The sequence below is a fragment of the Lactuca serriola genome, chromosome 2, assembly GCF_051521515.1.
Source record: "Lactuca serriola cultivar US96UC23 chromosome 2, Lser_US96UC23_V15, whole genome shotgun sequence".
Classification (NCBI taxonomy): Eukaryota; Viridiplantae; Streptophyta; class Magnoliopsida; order Asterales; family Asteraceae; genus Lactuca; species Lactuca serriola.
The window spans coordinates 101,551,621-101,577,955 of record NC_136409.1 but is presented as its reverse complement, the minus strand read 5'-3'; positions in this window follow the sequence as shown (position 1 = coordinate 101,577,955).

The following is a 26,335-nucleotide window of genomic DNA, read 5'->3' as shown; positions in this document are numbered from 1 at the left end:
GGGGTTCGATGTACGATATACACGGACCATAAGAGCTTGAAGTATTTGATGGATCAACCCAACCTAAATATGCGTCAGAGGAGGTGGTTGGATGTGGTCAAGGATTACGATTGTGAGATCCTGTACCACCCAGGCAAGGCTAATGTGGTAGCCGATGCATTGAGCCGCAGGGCGGAGAGCACTCCACTGCGAGATGTATGTTTGAGATTGACGGTGATAGCTCCAGTATTGGATGCTATTTGTGGGGCACAGGCCGAGGCTGTGCGACCAGAGATGCAGAAGAAAGAGCGGGTCGTTGGTTTGGTTTCAGAGTTCGTTACGGATGGACGAGGGCTTATGACGTTTCAGGGTCGGACTTGGGTACCATTCGTGGGTGGTACGCGTATTACTTTGATGGAAGAGGCTCATCGATCGAAATTCTCGATCCATCCCGAGGCTACGAAGATGTATTTGGATTTGAGGAAAGAGTATTGGTGGCCCTGTATGAAGAGGGACGTCGCATGGTTCGTTGAGAGGTGCTTGACCTGCCGTAGGGTTAAGGCCGAGCACCAGAGACCGCATGGCAAGTTGCAGCCATTGGAGGTCCCCGAGTGGAAGTGGGAACAGATCACTATGGATTTCATCACCAAATTGTCGAGGACTGCCAGAGGAGTCGATGCAATTTGGGTGATTGTGGATAGGTTGACGAAGAGTGCACACTTCCTTGCCATCAGTGAGAGTTCTTCAGCGGAGAAGTTGGCGGAGATATATGTGAGAGAAGTGGTATCTCGGCATGGGGTGCCGATCTCGATTGTTTCAGACCGTGATGTGCGCTTCACTTCCAGATTTTGGAAGAAATTCCATGAGGAGCTGGGTACTAAATTGCATTTTAGTACCGCATACCATCCCCAGACAGACGGTCAGAGCGAGCGAACGATTCAGATGCTGGAGGACATGCTTTGAGCGTGTGTGTTAGATTTCGGGGGTAGCTGGGATGCGTATTTACCCTTGGCAGAGTTCTCCTACAACAACAGCCATCATTCGAGCATTGGTATGCCACCCTTTGATCTGTTGTATGGTAGGAGGTGTCGGACCCCCATTTGCTGGGGAGAGGTGGGACAGAGAGTGATGGGCAGTACAGAGATCGTGCTTCAGACGACAGAGCAGATTCAGCAGGTTAGACAGAGGTTATTGACCGCCCAGAGCCAACAGAAGAGTTATGCAGACAGACGCCGATCCGAGCTTGAGTTTCAAGTCGGCGACTTCGTTCTCCTGAAGGTCTCTCCTTGGAAAAGAGTGATTCGATTCAGGAAGAGGGGCAAGTTGGGACCCCGGTATATTGGGCCATTTCGTGTGATTGCGAGGATAGGCCGGGTAGCCTATCGTTTGGAGTTGCCAGCCGAGTTGGGGCAGATCCACGACACTTTTCATGTGTCGCAATTGAGGAAGTGTATAGCCGACGAGTCGGCAGTGGTTCCATTAGAGGATATTCAGGTGGATGCGAGCCTGAATTATGCCGAGAGACCAGTGGCCATCAGGGATCAGAAGATCAAGGTTCTGAGGAACAAGGAGGTACCTATGGTGTTGGTTCAGTGGCAACACCGGAAGGGATCGGAAATGACTTGGGAGCCGGAGCGTGAGATGCGGGAGCAGCATCCGGAGCTATTTTCACAGTGAGACTTCGAGGGCGAAGTCTAGTCCTAGTGGGGGAGAGTTGTAACAGCCCGGAATTTCAGGTATTGTTATATTTATGATTTTGGGTGTTTTGAGAGGGGACTCGGCGAGTTGGAGCCTAGACTCGCCGAGTAGGATCGCGGATCTGGCCGCGGGTTCGCGACTGGACTCGACGAGTCCGGATATGGACTCGGCGAGTCTGCTCTGTCTAGAGAAAACCCTAACCGTTCAGGTTTGGGACGTATATGAGGGACTTTATGGCCGTCATTGTTCACCCTAGCCCTCTGAGAGAAACCCTAATTCGATTGTGAGCAGCTGGAGCAAGGTAGAAGACCATTGTTGATTTTGGAAGTATTGTCTTGCAAGGAAGAGGAGGATTGGTTAAGGGAACAACAAGGGAAGCCACGTTCTAAGGATTGAGGACACAGAGAGCACGTTTCAGGTAACATTTCGAATTGCATCCTTCTATGATTGATGTGTACATGGATTTAGGGTTTATTGAATCCTTTTGTGGCTACATTTCGAATTGCATCCTTCAAGTTGACCGTTGACCGTTGACCGGAGTTGACCTATGTCTGACTTCTTAGGGATAGTCAAACTTAGAAGATAAAAGTGTTAATAAGAGATATATGATGTTATAGGGAGATTATAGCTCGGCGGATCGAGCATGAGTGATTTCGGGATTTGCTAGCTTTCGATATTCACGAGGTGAGTCTTCTCACTATACTGTACCCGGAAGGGTTTGACTGTGTGACCGGAAGGTCGTACATGATATGTGATATATGTGTTGTATGTGATAAGTTAATTGTTATGCGTGCTATGTATGTTATGTGGGCCGGAAGGCAATATGTTATGGGCCGGAAGGCGTTGTGTTGTGGACCGTAAGGTTGGCGTGGGTAGGACCGGAAGGTTTACCCAGCAGGGACGTAAGTCCCCTGAGACACATGGACCGGAAAGCCAGGGTCTGGAAAGGTGTATGTGCGTAAGTTGTATATTGGGGAACTCACTAAGCATTTATGCTTACAGTTGTCATTTATGTGTTTCAGGTACTAGCGAGGACCGTGGGAAGGCGCCGGCGTGATCTGTACACACTGAAAGATGTTTTGTGATCTTGGGATTTAGATGATTTGTATTTTGACATGAGACTTGAAATGTTTATGCCTTGTTTTGAATAAAAATACTATATTTTGAAATGAAAAATTTGTTTGAAAATTTACGGTGTTACAATATGTTATTGCAATATATGATATTTTGTCTTAGCATATAGACATGCATCAGTTAACAAATGGATTTTGATATATAGAACATAGAAGATAACAAATTGTTATAATCAAAGTACATCCATTACATACAAACATTTGGATAAACTATGTTAAGTATAGTTTATGTACATTACTACTACTACCCTTGTTTTGATAAACTATAATAGGTATAGTTTATGATACATTACATAACACACTCATTACAAAAAGGGTACATTTATACAAAAGGGGTTTTCATTACATTACACGTAAATTCATTAATGACTTTTGTGATACATTCGCTTCACATTACCAATAAGTCATGTATTGTAACCAGCGTCTCCTGGAGGGAGAGCATGATAGTTGTATATAGATCTATATTGGGTTTGACAAACCCACACCTTAGCTGCATGCAACAGCTTGACCGACAGGTCTGAGGTGACAAATGTTATAACATTTCCGACGCCTGAAGAACGTCGTTCCAGGTCAACTAGGTCATTGCATGGTTATAATAACTCACATTAAGTATTAACAAACATAGAGTTTACGGGGATTTCATTGAAATTAAACGAGTTTATGTCAATTTAAACTTCCATTGTTTCACTATAAATATGACAAATTATTTGTACATCCCGGTCTTTGGGTTTTAAGACTACATTTACACATTAAGGAAAATATTGGATTTTCTGGAACGGACACTATTTTTACAAGAAAAGGTTTTCATAACTACATACAAAAACTTATGAACTCACCAACCTTTGTGTTGACACTTTTTCAAACAACTTGTATTCTCAGGAAATCATTAAACAGGTAACCAAGTGTTTTTGAGGATGGGACGGTAAGACGTCAAAGATTTCACATTTTGGTCAACATATTGTAATTGATTTGGAAACATGTAATTCATACAATGATGTAACTCTTTCAATTATATATGTGTTGGTTGTGTTTACTTTAATCACTATTGCAATTGTTGTTATGATACTATACATGAAGTCCTCCACCCCCGGACGTTTCTGCCATCCTTGGTTTGGGGGTGTGACAGATTGGTATCAGAGCACGGTTTATAGTGAATTAACTTTATCAAACCACATAAGATATACAAACTATAAACACATTTGGGACTAAAAGTCTCTTATTTGAGACATTTTTCAATGGGTTATACTATTAGAAAATAAATAGTTTTTCTTGTTTAAAGTATACATACATGCTCGCATAGTGTCATAACTAGGGAGAACATAAAGTGGAAGAAGAAGAGTTGAACACTATGAGTATGCCTTGGTATATGTAATCAATTTTAGGATGGATATAGCCTGATCAACTATGTCCGTCCGAGAAGTGACTTGCGCATACTGGGGGATAGTCGTAATGGGCAACAAATCAAATAACCTAACTTCACTCTATGTTGAGAGGCCGATTGCGATCTTGGATCATGTCACACCCTGCTAAAGCGGAAACGCAAGGTATGACAGGGATAACGGTTTCATTGCAAAAGATAATGATACATCACCATAACAGTATTTAAAAGTTTACAACCCATAGCTTCAAAAGAAACAAAATACAAGTTTTTCCAAAATAACACTGTTCAAAGAAAACTCCACAAATAACTTCAACACGATGCAACATGCTCTATGATGATGAATCTTTATATCCACTTACTAATTATTTCCTGAAAAAGCATGTAAAACGAGCGTCAACTATGAAAATAGTTGGTGAGTTCACAAGTTTATAAAATCGAGCTTGAAATAAGGCTTTTCGTAAACACAAGTACATTACTTTAATGATACACAAAGTTGATTGCTATTAATGAATACAAGATTATTGCTATAACGAGAAACGAGTTTGTATGTGTATGAGCAAACAATGAGTCTCAACCAAACCTATGACTGAAGCCCTATCGAGATCTATGCTTATCGTTCCATAGATGAATATGGTATCATGCACTCCAGCGATTCGGGCGAGTGAGGAGTTGTCAATTCCTAATAGCGCTATCCATAATGACCATTGGCTCAAAGAGTTAATGGTTAGAGATAAGGGAAGGGCCTTAGTAAGATAAGTTCTCATGTTCTGTGTTGCATAGACATACATAAAGAAACATAGCAATACAATAGCAATCGTGTTTGATACAAATCAATTTAAATACAACATACAAATAATAGTTTTTCTGGACATGCTTTTCCACCCCAAAACATAAAACTAAAAATAAGGGAGTGCGTGAATACTCACAATATTTCGAGTAGGTACAAGTGGTACTTCGGAATGCACCAACGTCTTGCTACCGGGATCCTACGACATCAAACACACACTAGTGAGTTTCCATGTCGAAATCTAATGCTAATATACTAAATTCTACATATAGTGAAATGCCAATTTATGTTTTAGTATTTGATTTTATATTAATTGGTTACACTTTTTCTGAAATAATGAAATTCTACAATTCGTGCGATTATTTACAACATTGGAATATAAATTTTCCCAATTTTTAAGTCCTTATTACAACATAAATTCACGAAAATAGCATTCAAAGGATAAAAATTCTCAAACTTTTTATTTAACTGTTATTACATAATACTAAGCTGGGAAAATTATAAAAATAGATTTCCAAGCTGTTTAATTATATTTTATGATTTTTGAGCATTTATTCCAATAAAAATTGAAATAAATAGAAAACAGTTTCCAAATTACCCAAACTTTTTAATTAACTGTTATTGTACATAAATAGGCTGGAAAAAATATAAAAGATATTTTTCAGTGGGTATTTCTATTTTTCCTTGTTTTATTCTTTTAAACTATCATTAATTGAAGAATTAATATTAACCAGTTAAAATAAATTACCAAAAATTTTTGTAACATCATTTACAATATAAATAACCTGAGAAAAATGCCAAAAGTGGTTTTTATATTGTATAATCCGGTTTTGGGTATTTATGTGAATTTAAGTGTAACTAACTTTAGAAATCAAGAGAAAAATAGTTTGCAGTGAAGAAAAATCCTCAAAATTTTTATGTAACATCCTACTGTACAACATGATGTTCTGGTAAATTGTCATGAATTTTGGATAATCAGAACTATTTTTCGTATTTTTAAACCATTATAATTACCAAAAATTGGGAAAAATAGCAAGGCATGATGAAAAATGTTGAAATTATTTTTCTGAATCATCCGTCACAGGTAAGGTATGAGAAAATTGTTAGATAAAATTTTCAGACTCTCCAAAGTGGTTTTGTGATTTATTATACCCAAACAAAAAAAAATCGGAAATCATACCAAACAGTAACAAAAATTGATGAAATTTGGTGAGGGGTCATTATCCATCATAATGGTCATTCATGAATTGGTTCCGGATTTATTGACCTCTGGAAGTATTTTATGTGATTTATGCCCTTGGTTTCTAGCAATAATTTTAATAAATCAAAGAAATAATAAAAGCTTTTGGTATTTTACAGATTATCACATGCATGTGAGGGATTTCAAAAGGAAAAATGTTCAAAATTTAATCAGAAGGGAAATAGGGGTATTGAACCCAAACAAGATAAGAAATGTTGCATGCAATGGTGCATGAGATGTAAATGTGGCTGAAGTTCATGAATTTGTGTAGCACATTCTGTGGGGTTTTAAGCCACGAAATGTCAGCCATCATTCACTGGGTATGTTAAGTTTCTAAAGTATTTTTCCCCAGATTTATGGTTGGGTTTAAGGCCATTGATCATGCAAGGCAAAAATGGTGATCATAGAAAAAGAGCTGTTTGCGCAACCATTTTGTAAAAATTGCTAAAAATCGGATATTTAATATTTTACAGTGAGACCAGCTGGGTTTGAAAGTTAACTCATGGAATTATCCAATGCAAAAAGAATATCATGATTTGGTTAAGTAATGACCGAGATATGGTCGTTCAAAGCTGAATAAAGTAATCTGGCAGATTGCATGTTTGCTTTGAGTGCATCCTTAGGACATTTTGACAAGAACATCATGCATGCCTTTGATAAGGTCCGATTTCTAGCACATGCATGGAGTGAATGAGCATCCAAGATGTACTAGAAATGGTTTAAATGCTTTTGATCATGCAAGAACACAAAAGAAATGGAGAAGAAGATGTAATACTTGCTTTTGAAGTCACAAGAACATATGTGCATCATTTTCACTCCTTGCATGGGTTTGATCCCGAATTTTCACCATTTCAAACACATGCATTATGTTATGGTGAGAATCTACAAACCACAAGGGAAAAATAAAGATTTCTAGCCATGGAAAGGCATAGAATCCGAAAAGAAGAGAAAACTAAGAAGAAGATGTAGTAGAATCATGAAATTATGGAAGAAGATGTTGTTGTTTACCTTGGTTTTGATCTTGAGGGAAGTAAGAACACATTCAAAGTCTTCAAAATCTCGAAATTTGGCAGAGGAATGAGGGGAATTTCGTGAGTTAGAGAGAGAGAGAGGAAGAGAGTTTGTGTGTTAGGAGGGTGGAGTGTGAGGGAGTGAAGAGAGAAGAGGTAGAGTGTAGGAAATGAGTTAATGATTGAAGTTTTGGGAAGAGAGAGCATGGGGAGGGGAGAATGGCTGGCTCTATCATGCATTAGGCCTCCTCTCTCCTAATTTCAAATTTTATAAAATTCCCTCCAATATTTTTTATAAAAATCTAATTTTTATAAAAGTGATTCTTTAAGCAATTTTTGATTTATTTAAAAATCTTGTTTTTAACTAATTAATTATGATTAATGCATGATAATTTATATTTCTATTTCATTGGTATAATCCATAATTTGATTAATAAAATTTGATATTTGGAAGTTTATAGCCAAATTTTATAAAGTTTTTAAGCTTTAAGATTTATAAATTTGGATTTTGGGCTCTTTAGGGTTTTTGGAATATTGTTTGATGTTCATCATCATAATGAAGTATAATTAGAATATTTTAATTTATTTTTAGGGTTTTATACCCTTTTTCAATTATAACAAAGCTTGAAAGTTTCATTCAAATTATAGCATTGGCATTCCCTATTATAGTTAAGCAACTTACTAGAATCGTAAGTGTCAAGTATATCAGTCCTAGGTCTTAGATGGATCCTAGTTTATGCAAGATTTTAACCTAATTTATACTACTAGGCCATGGCATGATGTGCATGAATGGTTATTATAAAGATGCATGAGTTCGAGAATGACCTGAATTGACAGTTGTCACAGATCAGAAGATCAAGGTTCTGAGGAACAAGGAAGCACTCCTTGTTCAGGTCCAGTGGCAATACCGAAGGGGATCCGATCTGACTTGGGAGTCGGAGTCAGAGATGCTGGACCAGCATCCTAAGTTATTTATGGAGCGAGACTTCGAGGGCGAAGTCTGATTCTAGTTGGGGAGAATTGTAGCATCCGAATTTCCAGGTATGTTATTTTAATTATTTATTTTTGAGAGTCTTTGATCTACTCGACGAGTTGGTGCTATAACTCGTTGAGTAGAAGCGGGGTGGCCACATGATTTTAATGAATAACTCGACGAGTCCAAGAGTAGACTCGCCGAGTAGGCGCTGTAAATGGAAACCCTAGATCCCCGGGTTTGGGACATATTTAAAGGCACTTATAGCCTCATTTGCTGCCACACCTCCCACAGAAGAAAGCCTAATTGCCCCTTGTGTGCTATGTGTATAAGACAGAGTTTACAAGGTATATTCATCAATGAAGAATCTTTCACAAAAACATTTCTAGCTAAATTCGGAATGGCCAGTGATTCTAAAGTCAAAGTCCTTATGGCGTTCAGAACGAAACTCATACCTTCTCTTGATAAAGTAGCAGCGAATATTACCTTATATCATCAGATGGTCGGATCCTTGTTATATCTAACATCTAGTCGCCCTGACATTATGCTTGTTGTCTACTACTGTGCTAGGTTTCAAGTGAATCCGAGAGAACCACACATGTTGACAGTTAAGAACATTCTTCGATATCTGAAGCGAACCACTTCACTTGGTCTATGGTATCCATCCAATTCAGGTTTCTTTGTACAAGCTTACTCCGATGCTGGCTTAGGAGGCTATGGTCTTGATCGAAACAGTAAATCAGGGGGATTTTAGTTTTTGGATGGCAAACTTGTTAGTTAGCAATCTAAGAAGCAGACTTGTGTCTCGTTATCTACAGCTGAACCTGAATACATCGCAGCAGCATCATGTACCTCCGAAGTTGTGTGGATTTAGAACTTGCTAAGAGACTATGGACTCAATATGAAGCGAATTCCTCTGTATTGTGATTCCAAAAGCGCCATAAGAATCTGCCACAATCCAGTGGAACACTCCAAGAAAAAGCATATAGCACTGAGATACCACTTCATTAAGGATCATGTTGAGGATGGTAATGTTGAAGTTTATTTTGTTGGATACTCAGATCAGTTAGTTGATATCTTCACAAAGGCCTTACCTGAGGCAACATTCAATCAGATTTTACAAGGATTAGGAATGATTGAAGCCGACTCAGTTTCGATAACCACTTCGTAATTGCAAGATTTAATGTTCATATTCCGAGCTTATGAATGTTTCAGAATTCAATGTTCAGATTCCGAACGGTTCTGAGCTTCAGAATGATTCAGAAGCTACTATTCATCCTAGTTTGGTAATGCTACATATCCTTTGTAAGTTAAGTCTCTTCCGACTTGTTCCGAGCTTCAGAATGGTTCGGAAGTTGATGTTCATTTGTGTTTTTGCATTCTTTTTTCTTTAATATATTTCTTTATTTCCGTATTCATTTTTTCAGAATATTAAAAATCTCAAAAATATTTTTGTTAATTTATGTTTTCATTTGTTTTAAAGAAAGTTCAAAAATTCATAAATACTTTATTTGTTTCTGTATTTTCTCTTCAAAAGTTAAAAACACCAAAAACATTTTATTTTTAAGAAGTTAACATTCTTTTCTCAGGTTAATATTCTCTATTTATTAAATTCAGAACGAAGGAGCAGGGTTATTTTGAAACTTTGTACTAGCTAAGCGTCCCTAGAAACATGTTGCATGTTGTCTCAAGCCTCTCAGACTCTATGTTTGAAGCCTTAATGAAACTTTCATTCCAATCGTTTCTTTTGAATAAGGCTATTCATTCACATAAGTCACTAAGCTACCTTACTCTTCTCACATTTAGTTATGATTTTTCTGCTTGGTCCATCAATTATAGAAGAGGTACAATATCTTCTTCAAAACCAATCTATTATTTCTCCATCAATGTCATATTGATAATTGTAACCCTTGAGACTCTCTGACATCACCACCAAGGTTTATGGTTACACAACATCTGTGTTAATGATCATGAAATTGTTATCACCATATTTTTGAGTAAAACCCAAAATCCGACTCGTATTTCTGAATTGACGGTGAACATCTTTTAGTTCTAGAAAATTTAACCAATGCATTGACGAATAAAACCTTTTTTTTGGTTAGTACCTTTACAAGTTCAAAATCTCAAATTTTCTGTTTGAGTGATCTTAATGAAGTGTTGTCGACCAAAGACATTTCTTTCAGATCTTCAGACTTATATTAAGTTTCAGAATTTAAAGCTTACTTGTTTTTATGGCTATACTGGTCAAACAAGTACTTCTTTCAGATCTTCAGACTTATATTAAGTTTCAAAATTTGGTTGAAGCTTAAGCCACCCTTAAAGCCTACAAAAAGAATCCTTTCACAGTATCTTAATAAACTGGTGATCATAATTCAACGGAAACCGCACAAGCACTTTAGAGTCTCTCTTAACTCAAAAGGAAGAGAACTTCAGACTTATATTAATTTTTAGAATTTAAAGCTTACTTGTTTTTATGGCTATACTGGTCAAACAAGTACTTCTTTCAGATCTTCAGACTTATATTAAGTTTCAGAATTTGGTTGAAGCTTAAGCCACCCTTAAAGCCTACAAAAAGAATCCTTTCACAGTATCTTAATAAACTGGTGATCATAATTCAACGGAAACCACACAAGCACTTTAGAGTCTCTCTTAACTCAAAAGGAAGAGATCTTTGCCCAGGATCCACTTGTTTTTCATATCAAACTTCTTTAATATCAACAAATACCACATATTATTTTCTTTATTTCTTTTTCTTTGACACACTCTTGCACTACAATCCTTGTGATTTTACCAATTCTGGTGTGACAGCCCAAAAATTTATTCCGTTATTATAACCCGTTTCCGTTAATAAAATACTCTATTTTATAAAAGTCCGTTAATTTGGGGTCGACAAATAAATAAATGTTATATTTTATTTTCATCTACGTTATTATTGTCGTAATAAAATAAATAAAAACACATAAGTTATATTTCCATTTAGTTGGAAAAAGTTTATTTTTATTACGACCGTTTAACCGGGTAAAAATTTTAAACCTCGTTAAACATAAGTATCGGGTAGTTGTATACCGGGTATAACATTCAAGCCCTATATAAGGGAGAGTGGACACTCTTTAGAAACCTTTTACCACACTAGACCCACTTTCTCTCTCTACTCTATCTCTCTTAAGTTCGATTTCACCTCAAAACCACAAGCTTCCGCCTCCAAAACGTAAGTTCCCTTACCCTAACTTGTTCTAGACATCATTTGATTGTTGTTTTAACTCAAAAATCGTTCATGAAAGCTGAAAAAGAGGAGTTTACGGCCTAAGAACATCCTTAGGGCGTAAACCCCTAAAATGTTGCCAAAAGTGTCCAATTTCTCCCCTTTAAGCTTAGAAACTATTTTTGGACCTAACCTAGAAGTGTTTGAACCTTGAATCAACAAGTTTAGGGCTTGAAAGAGGGTTTATGGTCCAAGCACATGCTTAGACCGTAAACACCCTCTAAGCTTGCAAAACAAGCCCAAAAACACTTCCAAACCACATTTAGGCTTAAGATATGGCTTAGGGACTTGCTATTTCGGACTTGGAACACCTAAACATCAACATTTAAAGGGTAAACTAGAGTTTATGGCCCAAGCATATGCTTAGACCGCAAACTCCCTTAAACTATGCCAAATGACCCTCTAAACCCCTAAAAAGCCTTACACCCTCACTAGAACTTGTTAGGAATGAGCCAAGGACCTTGAAATCAAAGAATTGAAGGTGTCCAAGAGTTTACTACCGTAAACCATGGGGTTTACGGCCGTAAACTCCCAAGGAGTGGTCCTTGGACCGTAAACTCCAAGGGAGTACCCTCCTTTAACCTTAAACACCCCTATAGGCTTGTATATTGCCTTAGAATCATTGCTAGAACCATAAGAGGCTTGAAAACACTCAATTACACTCCTCCCATGAGTTTACGGCCGTAAACTCATGGGGGATGTGGTCTCCCAACCATAAACTCACTTAAGGTGAGTTTTGGAAGAGTAAACTCCATGGTAAGGTCCTATACTCTTTCCTTGCAACCCATTAGTCTTCTAGCACTCAACCATAGAACTTTTATTCACATTAGGATGTCGTTATGTGTTTAATTAGAGTTTAAATCACTAATTACTTGTAAACATATGTCCCCATATGCTACTAGGATCTTAAAGGGTGGATAAGTCTTTACTTGGCACCAAACGCTCATCCGACACTTCCACCCAATCAACTCATTACAGGTGAGTTCATACCCCTTAATGAACCTTTCTAAATGTTTTTACATGTTTTAGGGGGGGATACAAGTACAATACTATAAGTTTTATTATCAAATCATATGTGATTTACAATTTATCACCAAAAAGAGATTTCTCTACACTTTTAGATACTTATCAATAATACTGTGTTAACTAATTATCAAATGCGTTTTCAAGGTTAAATTGTTGTTAAACTATTTTCAAAACTATGATTCAACTACTTTCCTTTTAAAAATATATCTACACTAATATATTTATATAAGTAAGACTTGAAGGACTTAGGACCGATAGCTCGCCTTATTTCCTGTTCTTGTTTGATGTGGTCTTAGGGTATTGGTTGTCCGTCCGACTGTCGTTGATTTCTTAGTTATATATCATATATATTTGTGCTAGATATGAAAGTTTTCATCTTATTCATTACCTTTGTTGATCAGAGGCAGGAATTCACACACTCTAGTTAACTATAATAGGTATAGTTAAGGCTACCGCTCGTTACCTCGACTACTACTATACTCACTATAACTGTTAATATTACAAGTTAATGCAAGTATACGAGAACACTCTACTCACTATACTAAAAGTCTACCATATAAAAGCATAAGAGAATTCACTAATACAAAGTATAACACACTATCCCTCTATAAGGCACTCTACCGTGCTTACACCATGTGACCAGGGCTTCCCGGAAGGAAAGCAACACTACATGTATAGATCTATACGGGACTGACGCTATTACATCCCGAATGTTAACCACAGTCCGAGCTGACTAGGCCCAGGGATGGCACTACATCACTCCACTACACATGACTGGGAAGGTCATCGGACACTCTACTATCATACAGTTGGTCACGTGAGGGGTTACACTTATATCCAAATAAATACACTAAGACTTAAAGTCTAAGCTAATATCCCGAAGTAATTAAAGATCTATTACTAACTAAAGTTACACCACTACTACTGTTAGCAGGCATAACATTTCTTCAGCTATGTTACTCACATAAGATCTATTACTATACCTTTACAACTGAAGGTTTCAAAGATAATACTTTTACACACTCAAAGGAATTGACTTACAAATGTATATTTCTGGAAAATATAGGATTTTCTAGGGATTTCTACTACTCATAAACATAAGTTTCAGTTTTTACATCATGCTCGTAAAACTCTTTTACACAAACAACGACGCTAAAATCTTATGAACTCACCAGCTTTATGCTGATACTCGTTTTCAAAATAACTTGTATCCTCAGGTCAAAGATAGACAGGTACTGGTGCAGCTTTTGGAGAAGATGGAGCACATACAAGACCCATCTTTTATTTTGTTATACTTTTGGTGTCTATTAAACTTTACAGAACACATTTGTAATTATTATCACTATATTAATGAAATGGTTGTTGTTTCTTGTTTTTACTATTATGCAATTATAATGATACTGTACATGACATCCTCCACCCCAGAACGTATTCCGCCGTTCTCGATTTTGGGGTGTGACATCTGGTTACTATTCTGAATGTATGTTTATATAGCTAGAAGGTAGAACGACAGTTTCTAAAAGACTAGTTTAGAACTTGGTGAATCCGAAACGTTTACTTCATGAATTTTGGATAACTTCAGATCTTGGCGCAATTTTTGAATCCCTGGCATAGCGTGGTTGTTATAACGGCTTCTGACAGTCATTAATTAGCTGTCACGATTTTATTGGCTGATTTTTCAGTGTGCAAATGACGGTTCCTCTCTACTCATCACATATAATATATAATAAAAAAAACTGTTCATTTGTCTTCACCACAAACACAATTCTCAAAACCCTCAATGCAAAAACTGTTGGATTAGGTATCTAAGCCCATAACTATAATTGGTATGTACTTGACCCGATAGTAGCATGGTCTATTTCGGGTTGCCTTCACCAAAACAAATTGATAGGATGGATATTTGAGAAAGAGGTTATTTTTGATTTATTAATATATTATAAGAATAATATATTAATTGAGAAATCATATCATTTAATTAGTATTGATCAAGAATTAAATTGGAATTAATTTAGTGATAAAAAAAGACTGATTAAATTAACAGGGCTTGATTATGTAAATCAGTGAAACATATAATTTGGGCTAATGATCCATGATTAACTAGTAATGGACTAAGTTCTTATAAGAGTCCATGAAGTGTCATTGGATTAAAAGCTTAAGTGTATGAATTAGGGTTTACAATTGACCCTTGGAATTCTACACTATAAATATGTTCCCTTAGCTCCAAAATCGGCTCTCATGTGTTTCTAGAAGAAGTTAGCCAATTTTGGTGTTTCCTAAACCTCTCTCATATTCATCTAATTGTTCTTGGTGTTTGTGACTTGTTTGAGGCATCACACTTGGGTTCTAAGCTCTTATAAGGCCAATTTCCACAAGCTACTACAAGAGGTAATCAACTAGTTTTTTATGATTTATATATCAAAGTTGCATGCTAGTTAGGTTTCATGCTTTGGAAAAATTTTGTTGCATGTATAACTAGAGAAAACTTAATTCCAAAGTATTAGGGTTGTATGTGCACCATAGGAGTGTTATAGTACATAAAACCCAACAGTGGTATCAGAACCATGGGTGTTTTCTGTTATATAGATGCATTGGTTAATTGTTCAAAGCTTAAAGAAGTCAAAATCTGCATTTAGACAGCAGAACTCGATGAGTCCTTAGTGAACTCGACGATTTCATTGCTTGAACTCGACGAGATGGACAGTCTGTTGGCAAATATTCGGGTTTTTTTTGGCCAGAACTAGATTAAGATCATTACCATGAACTGTGTTACATCATAAAATCTATTTTTTCTGATATGGTAGTGTTTATCCTCATCCAATTAAAGGATAATTGTCAAATTTTAAGATAATTACTAGTTTATATGATAAAGCTAATTATTTGTTATTTTTTATTTGAATTATCTTGCTATATGCATTGTAATTAGGTCAAATTGTTAAAAGATAAATATAGATGATTATTTTATTAGTTTAAAGTCTAATATAAATGTTTTGAAGAGTTACAAAACTTACCATCATGTTTTGGAACACAAAAGTCTTTTTAAGGAGTTACAGATACTTGCAATCAAGTGTGGAACTCAAAAGGTTTTCAAGAGTTACAAAACTTGCCCTCAAGTTTTGGATTTTGAAAAATTCTCATTTAAAAAACATTGAATTCTAAAACCCTAGCAATTTGAAAAGGTGCAACTCTTGGGTTTATAACTTAAAAATTAATTAAATAGTTTTAATTTTGAATTTTGTATTTAGAATCTTGATGTTTCCTTTGAATAGTTCAAGTTACACTCTTATGGAATTTATTAAATTAATTAAATGTTTAATTAAAAGAGAAAGTTAATAAATCCATAATCATATGGTTTAAAGTTAATTAAATTAAAAGTTTAATTTATTAATAGATTAAACCATTTAGTATTTTAAAAGTGTAAAATACACCCTTATACTATATAAAATTAAAAAGTTTAATATATTATATATGTATAAGTAAAAAGTCAGTCTTACCGTTAGCATGCCTTATTCACGAAGCTGGTCTATAAGGGTTGTTTAAGGAAGTGGCCTGTAAAATGACTGCTGTTGGGTATCCACTCTTACCCACCGCATCCTTGACCAATGGAGGGCCGTTAGCCGAACGGGTTTGATAGGACACTTAAATCCTCATTAAAAGTATAATGAAATACAAATTAACTAAACACTTTATAAAATCCCAATCTTAGTTACTTTAGGAAAAATTTGAATTTGATGTTAACCCATGAAATTGCACACTACACCTTATTGGTCAGTTAGTGGAGCGTGTGTGGTTAACCGGCACACTAATGTGGACTAATGAAGGATGGCAATGTGTTTCTCGTGAATTATCATAGATCAATGGAGTGTGTGTGCTTAACCGGTAGATTGATTAGGTGATTAATGACATCAAGAGTACCAATCTAATTTGCATGGTTATTCACACATTGTTTGTGATCCTCGATATCCCAGTCACAAACTTGAAGGGCATAATCAAGATTAAACATGCCATTGAAAAGTTCAATGAATCTTAAAATATCTAGGAGTTTCATTTAAAACCTAATTCGTTTAAAATTTCGCTTTCGTGGTGGAACTGGTAAATCGTCTTTTACCTACTGACAAATAGTTTATGTGACAACCCGAAATATTTGGTTCAAGCGAGGACTAAATTGTAACCCTATTACAAGGAAAACCTTGGAAACCATTAGAACATTAATGCTCGTATATGGAAGCACACACCTTGGAAGTCACATATATGGTAACCTCTTGAAAGTAAAATAAGTTTATCAAGGCAAACAAGACGAATGAATTGGAATAAGAATCTTGGATTAAAAGATTGTTTGTTAGTATTAAGCTTAGTCTCCCCACCACCTTAGAACATGGAAGGCAATAAGAGCAATGACTTAAGCTAACATATATGGATATAGATATGTGTAACAAGTTTTGTGGAACCATGATTGAATGCACCCTTGATTAATCAAAAATAAAAAAAAAACATTAAACACTTTGTTTGGAAGTTTTAGCACAATATCCCACTAAGGCCATCACCTTTGAGTGCATAATCATATGGTTTAAAGTTAATTAAATTAAAAGTTTAATTTATTAATAAATTAAACCATTTAGTATTTTAAAAGTGTAAAATACACCCTTATACTATATAAAATTAAAAAGTTTAATATATTATATATGTATAAGTAAAAAGTCAGTGTTACCGTTAGCATGCCTCATTCACGAAGTTGGTCTATAAGGGTTGTTTAAGGAAGTGGCCTATAAAATGACTTGCGTTGGGTATCCACTCTTACCCACCGCATCCTTAACCAATGGAGGGTCGTTAGCCGAACGGATTTGATAGGAAACTTAAATCCTCATTAAAAGTATAATGAAATACAAAGTAACTAAACACTTTATAAAATCCCAATCTTAGTTACTTTAGGAAAAATTTGAATTTGATGCTACCCCATGAAATTGCACACTGCACCTTATTGGTCAGTTAGTGGAGCGTGTGTGGTTAACCGAAAGACTAATCTGGACTAATGAAGGATGGCAATGTGTTTCTCGTGAATTATCATAGATCAATGGAGCGTGTGTGGTTAACCAGCAGATTGATTAGGTGATTAATGACATCCAGAGTACCAAGCTAATTTGCATGGTTATTCACACATCGTTTGTGATCCTCGATATCCTAGTCACAAACTTGAAGGGCATAATCGAGATTTAACATGCCATTAAAAAGTTCAATGAATCTCAAAAATATCTAGGAGTTTCATTTGAAACCTAATTCGTTTAAAATTTTGCTTTCATGGTGGAATTGGTAAATCGTCATTTACCTACTGACAAATCGTTTATGTGACAATCCGAAATATTTGGTTCAAGCGAGGACTAAATTGTAACCCTATTACAAGGAAAACCTTGGAAACCATTAGAACATTAATGCTTGTATATGGAAGCACACACCTTGGAAGTCACATATATGGTAACCTCTTGAAAGTAAAACAAGTTTATCAAGGAAAACAAGACGAATGAATTGGAATAAGAATCTTAGTTTAAAAGATTGTCTGTTATTATTAAGCTTAGTCTCCCCACCACCTTAGAACATGGAAGGCAATAAAAGCAATGACTTAAGCTAACATATATGGATATAGATATGTGTAACAAGTTTTGTGGAACCATGATTGAATGCACCCTTGATTAATCAACAAGAAAACACACATTAAACACTTTGTTTGGAAGTTTTAGCACAATATCCCACTAAGGCCATCACCTTTGAGTGCATACTAGCTAAAAACATGAACACACCCTTGGGAAATCACCCAAAATCGTGAACCTCATTAGTAGGGCCATCCAAGGCCGTGAACACCTCCTTAGTCGATCCCTTGGGCGTAAGCACCATGCTAGGAACATTCTTGGGCGTAAACACCACCCTAGGAAGGATCCAAGGGCGTAAACACCTTAGTGGACATTAGTTGGGCGTAAACTACTTTAGGGAGCAATGCTAGGGTGTAAACACCTTTGGTGGACCATCTTAGGGCGTAAACTACTTTGAGAATCATTTCCTTGGGCGTAAACACCCCTTAGTGGACCCTCTTAGGGCGTAAACTACTTTAGGTTTAGATGTTTGGGCATAAACACTTTCGTAGAGAGCATCTTGGGCGTAAACACTTAGATATTTTAAAGTGTTTACGAAATTATGAGCTGTATTTTGCCATTTCCCATGCAATCATGGATCCTTATGAATTATCCAACAGTTCTCCAAGTAAACTTCACATCAACTTTACTTCTCTTATTTAAACGAGAACACCCTCACCAGACATCACCATTCCCTCATTCTTGTTCTCAGATCAATCCATACCCTCTCATATATCCCTCGCTCATTTCACTTAGCAAACAATTCATACTTCTTTAAGAACAAGCTTAGGATCTTTCAATCTCAACATTTTTTCAAGTATCATCTATAGATCCTTGTAAGTATTTCAAGTTTTGGCTAGTGATTCTACATATGATTTTGTTTATTTCATCAAATTTACACATAAAATCATGTGTTAATATTCCTAGGATATTCTAAGGTTCAAATAGTTTATCAAACTCTTCAAGTGTTAGAACTTGGAAACTTCTCAACATCTCTTCAAATCATCCACCAAATTAAACGAAGGTGAGCTTCATACCCTCATATTTTCAAAAATTTCTGTGTTTTTTTTTGCGGGGGGGGGGGGGGGGGGGGGGATACAAGTCAAACTATGTTTATTCTACAAAAAGCTACAAGTTTTCCATCTTTGTGTTAAGGATAAATTATTAGTTGTACAAATTATGATATTCTCTAGTTTTGATATGAATATGGTAATATGTATATACATCTATCAGCAAAACTAACATGATCAAATATTATAAAACCATATGAAAAGTTAAGATCTATAAACTACTTGTTTTTAAGAAACTTTATTGAAAGATAATTTTACTAGTAAGCTTTGAGACAGTATAGTCATTTACAAATATAGTGGGTTTAATACCCAAGTAATATGTTTTGATTTCATATTCTTCATGTTGGAACACACCTGTAAATTTATATAAAAGGGTATATAAATCATTTCAATCCAACAAGATAAAACTATAATCTGTATATTTTGGAAACCATGAACTACGTATTCAAAAGCATTTTTAATCATTTAAAAGTACAACTATCCTTTTTTTTACAAGAAAAGGAGTCATAGTTCATGTAAATCTGCTTAGGCTCTTGTGAGACGCGTTTAGTCGTACCTACTTAGCGTACGTGGTAAGTCCTGTTCGTTATAATTAGAGTCTCCTGGAGGGAGAGCGGGAGTTTGTGTATAGATCTATACGGAGTTGACACCGCACACCTACGTTGTTCGCTACAGTTAGACCAGGCCAGTCTAGGGTGACAAATATCTTTCGACGAAACCGACGCCTGTAAAACGGCATGCAAGGCATATCAGTCATATTAGTATGGTTATAACGACTCACATAGGGATAAACAAAAAGATTTTTGGTTTACGGGAAGCTTATACTTCATTAGCTTTATTGAAATAAATGAAACTATAAACTATTTTCTGAACTATATTCACTGCCATCAGGGTCTTAGAGGTTAAGACTACAGTTCATCTTTAAGAAAAATACTGCATTTTTCTATAATGATATATATATTCTTACCTTACAAAGTATATATACCCGGCTAGATTTATAAAATTTCGAACTATGTTTTGTTTATTTTGTAAACTGATTTCACAACTTCGGTCTTAGGGTTTTTAAGACCACAACTTTTCACATAACAGAAAATATCGGATTTTCTGGGAACACATTCTTGCTAATACAAACCAAGGATAACGAACAACATGCATGTAACTATACACAGTTTTGAAACGACACTCACAAGCTACTTGTTAAAGAAAATATTGGATTTTCTGGAGTTTTACAACATATTATGAACAAAGGTTTTACAACGTATTATGAGCAAAGATTTCACAACATAATATAAACAAAGATTTTACAACGTTTTACCTACAAATATGCTTATGAACTCGCCAACTTTTTAGTTGACTCTTTTCAAAATGACTTGTATTCTCAGGGATTTAGTAGACAGGTATTCACCACAATCGAGGCCTGACATTGCTGCATTATGTTATTTCTACTTTTGTTATTCGTGTTTAACTTTTGAATAGAACAAGTGTTGTAAACAGTGTAAACTTGAAATTTAAATGCATGAATGTTTGGGTTTATATGTTTCATTTATATTCAATTGTTATGATACTGTACATGACGTCACTCCATCTGCCCCTAGATGTTTCCGCCGTTCTGGTTTTGGGGTGTGACAGTTTGCAATTGGATTACGGCATCCCTGTTCCGAATTGTGAATTATTGTGTCGGGTCCTAGCCTTAATATTACATTTGGATGTTATATTAAGGACTTAAATCAACGAAACATGAATTTCTCCCTTGTAGATGTCTAGTTATGACAACTATGGTCTTCCCGAATCTTTTGGAAAAAGCTTTCCACATAAAGATGATTTTTCACAATATCATAATTCACTACCTCCACCTCTTCCAATTATTCTCCCCGACCCATGTGTTCGTCTACTTGGAAATTTCAAGGTCACTCAAACCCTATTGGCAAGCAAAAACGAAGATAGAAATTTTGTTTGTGCTCACATCTTGGAGAAGAAGTTGCATATTGACAGGCTGGGAATTTTGGGTGTCACTTTCCCAAGGAAGCTGGCTGTTGAATGGGTTCTTCAGTCACTTCCTGAGTCGTATGGTTAGTTTGTTAAAGACTGCTATATGACAGATCACTGTTGGATATAATGTTTATGTCTATAACTATATTTGGTATGTACTTGACCCGACCCGGCATGGACCATTTGGGTTGCACTTCACTCGAACAATTTATGGATAATCTTTTGAGAATGGTATAAGTTATGATTTATTAATATATTATAAGTTCTAATATATTAATATAAAACCATATTATTTAAAAAGTGTTGATCTATAATTAATCTAGAATTAATTTAGAGATCAAAAGTATGATTAATTAAATATGAGCTCTTGTATTTATATAGTGTGGGCTAATGTTTATTTGGAATGGGCTAAGCTTGCATGGAAATTCCATGGATATTCCATGGAGCTTTAACCCATGGATCTCATGGAAATGAAAAGACATGGGTATTAGGGTTTACATGGATGTAACCATAATCCACCACACTATATAAAGGAGGCTTTAGTTTTTGAAATCACGCTAGTTGTGGTGAGTATACTAAGAGGGCCGATTTCACGAAAGGTTGTGACTATTTCTCAAGTTTCCAAGTTTGTGGTGATTTGTGACTTCCGGTTGAGGCATCCACACTATTGATGTTAGGCTCTCAAACTCCAAGCAATCAACTACAACTACAAGGTAAGTATTTCTACTAGCTTTATTTGATTCAAGTACCCCATGCCATGCTACCTAGGATAAGAACCTTCAAAAAATAATTATTTGCATGTATCTTAGTCAAACAGAGATCCAACGTTTCTAGGGTTGCATGTACACCATAGGAGTGTTAGAATGCTCAAAACCCGTCAGTGGTATCAGAGCCTAGGCTTGTTTACTTGATACTTGATGCAAAGTACTTGAAAATCAATGTTTTTGTTCACTGCAGGTATGAACTCGCTGAGTCCATGGGGGGACTCGACGAGTCCATGAAGAAATGCATGCTACTCGTCGATTATGTTCATGCACTCGACGAGTAGAGGCTGTAGTGTCCAGATTTTCAAGTTTTGCTGTTGGAAATGGACTAGAAACGTTACCTTAAACTGATTTGGTGTCATAAAACTTGTTGTAGATGGTGTAATGTTTATTCTAATCCATTTACAATGGCTATTATAAAAAATTACAAGTTTTATATAAGTTATTTATGATTCTTGAAATTATTGATAATCATGTTCTTGAACTTATGAGACTAGATGATCATAGGAATTGTTTGTAACCTCCTTGGTAGTTTAATTCTTGATCATTATGTGTTTTAATGGAGTCCATAACTTGTCCTCAAGTTATGAAAAACCAAAGGTCACACTTTAATTAAAAACCATTATAAGAACACATGAGTTATAAAAATGAACAGTCTTCATTTTAATACTCAATTAACTCATAAGTTATGAGAAATGTAAAGTTTTGAAACTTTACAAAACTTGCCCTCAAGTTTTGGAACAAGTGAAGTCATATTAAAACTTTAGTTCCAGCCCTTAGAATTTTAATTATTAAAATTCAACCCTTATACTTTGTAATATTTTAAGTTAATAATATATATATGTATAAGAACATAGTCGACTTACCCTTAGTAGGCCTCATTCATGAAGCCAGTCTATAAGGGGGGTATAAGGTTGTTGCCTATAAAATGGCAACTTAATGGGTGTCCATTCTCACCCAACGCTTCCTTGATCGGTAGAGGGTCGTTAGCCGAAATATAGGACAATGACTATAATTCTCATATAAGTATGATGAATATACTAAAGTAACTAAACCTTATTAAATTCCCAATCTTAGTTATTTTAGGAAAATGTGAATAAGGTGCTAATCCATGAAATTACACTTTGCACTTTGATTAAGTCATTGGTGGAGCGTGTGTGTTTAACCAGCACACTAACCTAGACTTATCAAGGTAGGAAAAGGGTGACTTAATGTTTATCATAGTATTGATGGAGCATGTGTGGTTAACCGGCACATCGATTGAGGGGTAATACATTAAGGGTACCAAGTAATTTGCATGGTTACTTCACACCTTGTTTTGTGATCCTCGGCATCCCACTCACAAAACTTGAAGGGCACACTTGAGATTGAAACATGCCATTGAAAAGTTCAATGAATCTCAAAGAATCTAGGAGTTTCTAAACCAATTAAAACCTAATTAAATATTTCATTTTTCATGGTGGAAATTGGTGAATCGTCATTCACCTACCTTCAAATATCTTATAGCTTAGATTACGACATCCCTCTTCTAAGTTATAAAATATTGTGTTAGGTCCTAGCCTTAATATTACATTTGGGTGTTTTATTAAGGACTATCTTTATATCTAATCTAATATACTCTTTCTTCCTTTCAGATGTCTTCCAATAACAATGCTTCTGCCTCAAACCCTACTGGATCCTTCTCTCTCATGAATCTTTATGGGAGAGTCATCTTTGATGGATCCAACTTTACATATTGGATCAGAAACATCAGGATGGTCACTCGGTATGAGAACAAAGAATATGTTCTCGACAAGGAGCTGAAGGTAGCCGAGCAAACTGCTACTCCTGAAGAGCTTGCTGAATATGAGGTACATGAAAAAGATGGTACAAAAGTGGCATGCATCATGATGGCCACCATGACAACCGAGATCTAAAAGTCCTATGAGGACTACTATCCATTTGAGATGCATCAGGACTTGATGGACCGCTACCATCAAAGTGCTCGTCAAGAGCGATATGGAATAATCTCCTCATTGATCACACCCGAATGAAGGATGGTGAACCCATCACGGGCCACATATAGAAAATGAAAAGGTATGTGGACCATCTAATGAAGCTGAATGTGAACTTCCCCGAGGAGTTAGCAATAGACATCATTTTGCACTCCTTACCATCATTTTATGATCAATTTCGCATGACATATCACATGAACAAGGAAGAAGTCACCCTCAGCAAACATCAAGAACTCTTGAAGACCGCCAAAAATGGTCTAAAGGGTAAGTCGGTTGTTACCACTCCTACTCCTACTCCGACTACGGCCAATGTCATGGAAATCAGGCATGGCAAAGGGAAGAAGAGAAAGAACCCTTCTAAGGGTACCAAGGGTAAGACCCTTGAAGGCTCCTCTTCAAGCAAAACCAAGAAAGGTTTTGTCACTCCTTCTTCTAACCCTAATGAGGCTGAATGCTTCTATTGCCTCGAAAAGTCGCACTGGAAGCGAAACTGTCCAAAGTACCAACAGGATTTGAAGGATGGAAAGTAAAACCCAACCATGCATGTATATACACTATATTGACTAATAACTCACCTCATTCCATGTCTTGGGTCATTGATACAGGTTGTGGTATTCACATATGTTCTGATTTGCAGGGACAAAGAAGAAGTGAGAATGTGGAGCAGAGAATGATCAACTTGATCATGGGAAACATGAAAGCTTCACATGTCACCAAGATAGAATTTTATTCCTTATTGCTAAATAATGGGTTTACATTAGATTTGAATATATGTTATTATTCGCCAGAAATGGCAAGAAATGTTATTTCCTTTCATGCATTATATAAACAAGGTTTTACCTTTTATTTTGATAATAATAATGGTGGTATTGATGCTTTCTTTAATAATGTTCTTTACTTTAAAGCATTACCTTGTGATCGTGTGTATGAAACTGTATTTGTTGTAGATAACCTAGGAAATAATGTATTGTGTATTGACTTTTCCACTAGCTTAGATAAAGCATCTTTATGGCATTGTCTTCTTGGACATGTAAGCAAGAAACGCATAGGCCAACTCCAAAAGAAAGGAGTTTTGGAGTCATTTGACCTAAACTCGGATGATAGTTGTGAATCTTGTTTGCTTGGTAAAATGACAAAGTCACCTTTTACTGACACTTGTGCTAGGGGTGAAGGATTGTTGGACCTCATACACACAGGTGTGTGTGGACCCTTCAGAGCCACCACAAGAGATGTTAATCGTTTCTATGTGACTTTTATTGATGATTTTAGTATATATGGATATGTCTACTTAATCAAGCATAAGTCAGAAACCTTTGAAAAGTCAAAGAGTTTAAGCAAGAAGTGGAGAATCAATTGGGTAGGAACATTAAGATGCTTCAATCTGATCGAGGTGGTGAGTATCTTAGTTCAGAGTTCCTCGACTATCTCAGGGAATGTGGGATTATCTGACAATTGACACTTCCTAGGACACCTCAGTTGAATGGTATAGTTGAGAGGCGCAATCAGACCTTGTTGGACATGGTTCGTTCCATGATGAGTCGAGCTTCACTACCAATCTCATTTTGGGGGTATACCTTAGAGACTGCCGCCCATATCATTAATCTAGTCCCTACAAAGACGATTGCAAAAACACCTCACGAGATATGGACTGGAAAAGTTCCTAATCTAGAAGACATCAAGATTTGGGGTTGCGAGGCTTTCGTGAGACGCGAGACTCACGATAACCTTGAACCCTGAAGCGTGAGGTGTATTTTCATTGGCTGCCCACATAAATCCTTTGGTTACATCTTCTACAGAGCCAGTGATAATGTGGTCTTTGTAGCAAGAAGAGGAGTCTTTTGAGAGAGAGAATTCATAAGCCAAGGAGACAGTGGGAGGGAAAATGACCTTGAGGAAATTCAAGAGTCAAGTGGTGAAGGAACCTCAACCCCTAGCCCTTAACCTGAGGAGGAAAATCCCGTTCAGCCGACTGAAGAATCATTGCCTCTGGGGCGTTCCACAAGGGTTAGGAATGCACCTGAGCATTACTATGGTTTCCATATTACTGCAGAAGGTGAGAGACTTATCAGTGATGAGACACTCGTGAGTCTAGATGAGCCTAACAGCTACACGGAAGCCATGGCAGGCCCTGAGGCTGCTAAATGGAAAGAGGCTATGGACAACGAGATACAGTCCATGTATGACAATCAAGTTTAGAACTTGGTTAACAATGTACCTGATCGTAAGACAGTTGGGTGCAAATGGATCTTCAAGAAGAAGACCGACATGGATGGTAATGTACACACTTATAAGGCATGACTGGTTGCAAAGGGTTATTCTCAAACTCCGGGAGTTGATTATGATGAGACCTTTTCACCAGTGGCCAAGATTAAGTCTATTAGGGTTCTGTTAGCCATTGTTGCATTTCATAA